Source organism: Rhinoraja longicauda, chromosome 6 (assembly GCF_053455715.1).
Source record: "Rhinoraja longicauda isolate Sanriku21f chromosome 6, sRhiLon1.1, whole genome shotgun sequence".
NCBI classification, from domain to species: Eukaryota; Metazoa; Chordata; class Chondrichthyes; order Rajiformes; family Arhynchobatidae; genus Rhinoraja; species Rhinoraja longicauda.
The window spans coordinates 75,383,006-75,389,005 of record NC_135958.1 but is presented as its reverse complement, the minus strand read 5'-3'; the positions used below and the strand labels follow the sequence as shown (position 1 = coordinate 75,389,005).

At 69.5% G+C, this 6,000-nt stretch overlaps 1 protein-coding gene across 2 annotated transcripts in view; it reads left to right on the top strand.

The window, feature by feature from the left end:
• pgs1 (phosphatidylglycerophosphate synthase 1) overlaps positions 1–6,000 on the top strand; it is a 39,435-nt gene that overhangs the window by 2,579 nt on the left and 30,856 nt on the right. The gene's annotated exons all lie outside the window — the stretch shown is intronic.

Here is a 6,000-nt window from a genome sequence, read left to right as displayed (position 1 = left end):
TTTGCAAAATGTAGGGTTTATGAATAATGTAGTTTTTAACAAGGGGAGGAGGGGTGAGACTGTTGTTTGCAGTGAGCAGAGTTTATGGATAATGAAGTTTGCAAACACACTGGAGGAGGGGCAGAGTACAGTTTGCAATATGCACGGTTTAGGAAAAATGTGCAGTTTGCAAACTAATAGTTTACACACACACACACACGGGGGAAGGGGGACGGTAGTTTGCATTAAGCAGTGTTAATGACAATGTACAGTTTGCACACACACACACACACACACGGGGGGGGGGGGGGGGGGGGGGGTGAACTGCAGTGTGTGGTGTTGCAATATGCGGGGTTTATGCACAGTTGCACATGTACAGGGGGAGAGAGAGAGAGAGAGAGAGAGAGGACTGCAGTGTGCGGGCTGCAGCAGGAGAGACTGCTCTGCAGGGGTTGGGGTTGGGGATGTCCCTGCCCGGCCCGGCCCGGCCCAGGGTTCCTGGCGCTGCTGCGATGCGCGGCCGCAGAGGTTCTACAGGCTGCTGGTCCTCCCGCTGCAGCCTCTCGCCGCCGGCCTGATCAGGAGCAGAGCGTGCGCTGGGGAGACGGGAGCGGAGGGTGAGTGTGGGAGGCCGCCGGCCGAGGGGGCGGTAGGAGCCGGTTACACTGCCGGAGGAAGGGCGGGAGGGCGGGGGGCGCTGGGTGGGTTCGGCTAGGCGCTCGCAGGGAGCGCTGGGCCCGTCGGGTCGTAGCCGCCTCATCCTCATCCCCCTCATCCCCTCATCCCCTCATCCCCTCATCCCCTCATCCCCTCATCCCCTCATCCCCTCATCCCCTCATCCCCTCATCCCCTCATCCCCTCATCCCCTCATCCCCTCATTCCCCTCCCCCTCCTCATCCCCTCCCCCTCCTCATCCCATCCCCCTCATCCCCTCAATCCCATCCCCCTCATCCCCTCTCCCCCCCTCATCCCCTTCATCCCCCTCCCCTTCATCCCATCCCCCTCATCCCCTCTCCCCCCCTCATCCCCTTCACCCCTCCCCCTTCATCCCATCCCCCTCATCCCCTCCCCCCCCCTCTCCCGCTCCCCCCCCCCTCATCCCCTCTCCCCCCCTCATCCCCTCCCCCCCCTCATCCCCTCCCCCCCTCATCCCCTTCATCCCCTCCCCCTCATCCCCCTTCATCCCCTCCGCCCCTTCATCCTCATCCCCCTCATCCCCTCTCCCCCCCTCATCCCCTCCCCCCCTCATCCCCTCCCCCCCTCATCCCCTCATCCCATCCCCCCCTCATCCCCTCATCCCATCCCCGCTCATCCCCTCTCCCCCCCTCATCCCTCTTCATCCCCTCCCCCTTCATCCCATCCCCCTTCATCCCCTCCCCCCCTCATCCCCTCCCCCCCCTCATCCCCTCTCCCCCCTCATCCCCTCCCCCCCTCATCCCCTGCCCCCCCTCATCCCCTTCATCGCCCTCCCCCTCATCCCCTCCCCCCCTCATCCCCTTCATCCCCTCCCCCTTCATCCCATCCCCCTCATCCCCTCCCCCCCCTCATCCCCTCTCCCCCCTCATCCCCTCCCCCCCTCACCCCCTCATCCCCCCTCACCCCCTCATCCCCTCTCACCCCCTCATCCCCTCTCCCCCCCTCATCCCCTCTCCCCCCCCTCATCCCCTCTCCCCCTCATCCCCTCTCCCCCCTCATCCCCTCTCCCCCTCATCCCCTCTCCCCCCTCATCCCCACTCCCACCTCATCCCCTCTCCCCCCCTCATCCCCTCTCTTCCCCCCCTCATCCCCTCTCCCCCCCTCATCCCCTCTCCCCCCTCATCCCCTCTCCCCCCCTCATCCCCTCTCCCCCCCTCATCCCCTCTCCCCCCCTCATCCCCTCTCCCCCCTCATCCCCTCTCCCCCCCTCATCCCCTCTCCCCTCTCATTCCCCTCTCCTCATCCCCTCTCCCCCCCTCATCCCATCCCCCCCCTCATCCTCCTCCCCCCCTCATCCCCTCCCCCCCTCATCCCTCCCCCCCCTCATCCCCTCCCTCCCCTCATCCCCTCCCCCCCTCATCCCCTCCCCCCCTCATCCTCTCCCCCCCCTCATCCCCTCCCCCCTCATCCCCTCCCCCCTCATCCCCTCTCCCCCCCCTCATACCCCCTTCTCCCCCCTCATCCCCTCTCCCCCCTCATCCCCTCTCCCCCCCTCATCCCCTCTCCCCCTCATCCCTCTCCCCCCTCATCCCCTCTCCCCCCCCTCATCCCCTCTCCCCCCCCCTCATCCCCTCCCCCCCCTCATCCCCTCTCCCCCCTCATCCACTCTCCCCCCCCTCATCCCCTCTCCCCCCCTCATCCCCTCTCCCCCCTCATCCCCTCTCCCCCCTCATCCCCTCGTGCCCCTTCATCCCCTCTCCCCCCCCTCATCCCCTCTCCCCCCCCTCATCCCCTCGCCCCCCCTCATGCCCCTCCCCTCTCCCCCCCCTCATCCCCTTCATCCCCTCTCCCCCCCCATCCCCTCTCCCCCCCTCATCCCCTCTCCCCCCCTCATCCCCTCTCCCCCCCTCATCCCCTCTTCATCCCCTCTCCCCCCCTCATCCCCTCTCCCCCCCTCATCCCCTCTCCCCCCTCATCCCCTCATCCCCTCATCCCCCTCTCCCCCCTCATCCCCTCTCCCCCCTCATCCCCTCTCCCCCCCTCATCCCCTCTCCCCCCCCTCATCCCCTTCATCCCCTCCCCCTCATCCCCTCCCACTCATCCCCTTCATCCCCTCCCCCTCATCCCATCCCCCTCATCCCCTCTCCCCCCTCATCCCCTTCATCCCCTCCCCCTCATCCCCTCCCCTCATCCCCTCCCCCTCATCCCCTTCATCCCCTCCCCCTTCATCCCATCCCCCTCATCCCCTCTCCCCCCTCATCCCCTTCATCCCCTCCCCCTCATCCCCTTCATCCCCTCCCCCTTCATCTCATCCCCTCTCCCCCCTCATCCCCTTCATTCCCCTCCCCCTCATCCCCTCCCCCTCATCCCCTTCATCCCCTCCCCCTTCATCTCATCCCCTCTCCCCCCTCATCCCCTCTCCCCCCCTCATCCCCTCTCCTCCCCTCATCCCCTCTCCCCCCCTCATCCCCTCTCCCCCCCTCATCCCCTCTCCCCCCTCATCCCCTCTCCCCCCTCATCCCCTTCATCCCTCATCCCCTCGTCCCCCCCCTCATCCCCTCTCCCCCCCCCTCATCCCCTCTCCCCCCTCATCCCCTCTCCCCCCTCATCCCCTTCTCCCCCCCTCATCCCCTTTCCCCCCCATCATCCCCTCTCCCCACCCTCATCCCCTCTCCCCACCCTCATCCCCTCTCCCCCCCTCATCCCCTCTCCCCCCCCTCATCCCCTCTCCCCCCCTCATCCCCTCTCCCCCCCTCATCCCCTCTCCCCCCCTCATCCCCTCTCCCCCCCTCATCCCCTCTCCCCCCCTCATCCCCTCTCCCCCCTCATCCCCTCTCCCCTCTCCCCCCCTCATCCCCTCTCCCCCCCCTCATCCCCTTCTCCCCCCCTCATCCCCTCTCCCCCCCCCCTCATCCCCTCTCCCCCCCTCATCCCCTCTCCCCCCCTCATCCCCTCCTCATCCCCTCTCCCCCCCTCATCCCCTCCCCCCCCTCATCCCCTCCCCCCCCCTCATCCCCTCCCCCCCTCATCCCCTCCCCCCCTCATCCCCTCTCATCCCCTCTCCCCCCCTCATCCCTCTCCCCCCTCATCCCCTCTCCCCCCCCTCATCCCCCCTCATCCCCTCTCCCCCCCCTCATCCCCTCTCCCCCCCTCATCCCCTCTCCCCCCCTCATCCCCTCTCCCCCCCTCATCCCCTCTCCCCCCCTCATCCCCTCTCCCCCCCTCATCCCCTCTCCCCCCCTCATCCCCTCTCCCCCCTCATCCCCTCTCCCCCCCTCATCCCCTCTCCCCCCCCTCATCCCCTCTCCCCCCCTCATCCCCTTTCCCCCCCCTCATCCCCTCTCCCCCCCCTCATCCCCTCTCCCCCCCTCATCCCCTCTCCCCCCCTCATCCCCTCTCCCCCCTCATCCCCTCTCCCCCCTCATCCCCTCTCCCCCCTCATCCCCTCTCCCCCCTCATCCCCTCTCCCCCCTCATCCCCTCTCCCCCCTCATCCCCTCTCCCCCCCTCATCCCCTCTCCCCCCCTCATCCCCTCTCCCCCCCTCATCCCCTCTCCCCCCCTCATCCCTCTCCCCCTCATCCCCTCTCCCCCCCCCCTCGTCCCCTCTCCCCCCCCTCTCCCCTCTCCCCCCCTCATCCCCCCCCTGCGTCCCCTCTCCCCCCCTCGTCCCCTCTCCCCCCCTCATCCCCTCTCCCCCCCCTCATCCCCTCTCCCCCTCCTCATCCCCTCTCCCCCTCCTCATCCCCTCTCCCCCTCCTCATCCCCTCTCCCCCTCATCCCCTCTCCCCCCTCATCCCCTCTCCCCCCCTCATCCCCTCTCATCCCCTCTTCCCCTCTTCCCCCCCTCATCCCCTCTCCCCCCCCTCATCCCCTCTCCCCCCCTCATCCCCTCTCCCCCCCTCACCCCCCTCACCCCCCTCAGCCCCTCTCCCCCCTCATCCCCTCTCCCCCCTCATCCCCTCTCCCCCCTCATCCCCTCTCCCCCCTCATCCCCTCTCCCCCCTCATCCCCACTCCCACCTCATCCCCACTCCACCTCATCCCCTCTCTCCCCCTCATCCCCCCCTCATCCCCTCTCCCCCCCTCATCCCCTCTCCCCCCCTCATCCCCTCTCCCCCCCTCATCCCCTCTCCCCCCCTCATCCCCTCTCCCCCTCATCCCCTCTCCCCCCCCTCATCCCCTCTCCCCCCCTCATCCCCTCTCCCCCCCTCTTCCCCTCTCCCCCCCTCATCCCCTCTCCCCCCCTCATCCCCTCTCCCCCTCATCCCCTCTCCCCCCTCATCCCCTCCCCCCCTCATCCCCTCCCCCCCTCATCCCCTCCCCCCCTCATCCCCTCCACCCCTCATCCCCTCTCCCCCCCCTCATCCCCTCTCCCCCCCCTCATCCCCTCTCTCCCCCCTCATCCCCTCTCCCCCCCTCATCCCCTCTCCCCCCCTCATCCCTCTCCCCCCCCTCATCCCCTCTCCCCCCCTCATCCCCTCTCCCCCCCTCATCCCCTCTCCCCCCCTCATCCCCTCTCCCCCCCTCATCCCTCTCCCCCCCTCATCCCCTCTCCCCCCCTCATCCCCTCTCCCCCCCTCATCCCCTCTCCCCCCCTCATCCCCTCTCCCCCCCCTCATCCCCTCTCCCCCCCTCATCCCGCTCCCCCCCCTCATCCCTCTCCCCCCCTCATCCCCCTCTCCCCCCCCTCATCCCCTCTCCCCCCCCTCATCCCCTCTCCCCCCCTCATCCCCTCTCCCCCCCTCATCCCCTCTCCCCCCCTCATCCCCTCTCCCCCCCTCATCCCCTCTCCCCCCCCTCATCCCCTCTCCCCCCCTCATCCCCTCTCCCCCCTCATCCCCTCTCCCCCCTCATCCCCCTCTCCCCCCCCCTCATCCCCTCTCCCCCTCATCCCCTCTCCCCCCCCTCATCCCCTCTCCCCCCCTCATCATCTCTCCCCCCTCATCCCCTCTCCCCCCCTCATCCCCTCTCCCCCCCTCATCCCCTCTCCCCCCTCATCCCCTCTCCCCCCCTCATCCCCTCTCCCCCCCTCATCCCCTCTCCCCCCCTCATCCCCTCTCCCCCCCTCATCCCCTCTCCCCCCATCCCCTCATCCCCTCTCCCCCCCCTCGTCCCCTCTCCCCCCTCATCCCCTCTCCCCCCCTCATCCCCTCTCTCCCCCTCATCCCCTCTCCCCCCCTCATCCCCTCTCCCCCCCATCCCCTCGTCCCCTCTCCACCCCCCCCTCTCCCCTCTCCCCCCTCGTCCCCCTCTCCCCCCCCTCGTCCCCTCTCCCCCCCTCGTCCCCTCTCCCCCCCTCGTCCCCTCTCCCCCCCTCGTCCCCTCTCCGCCCCTCGTCCCTCTCCCCCCCTCGTCCCCTCTCCCCCCCCTCGTCCCCTCTCCCCC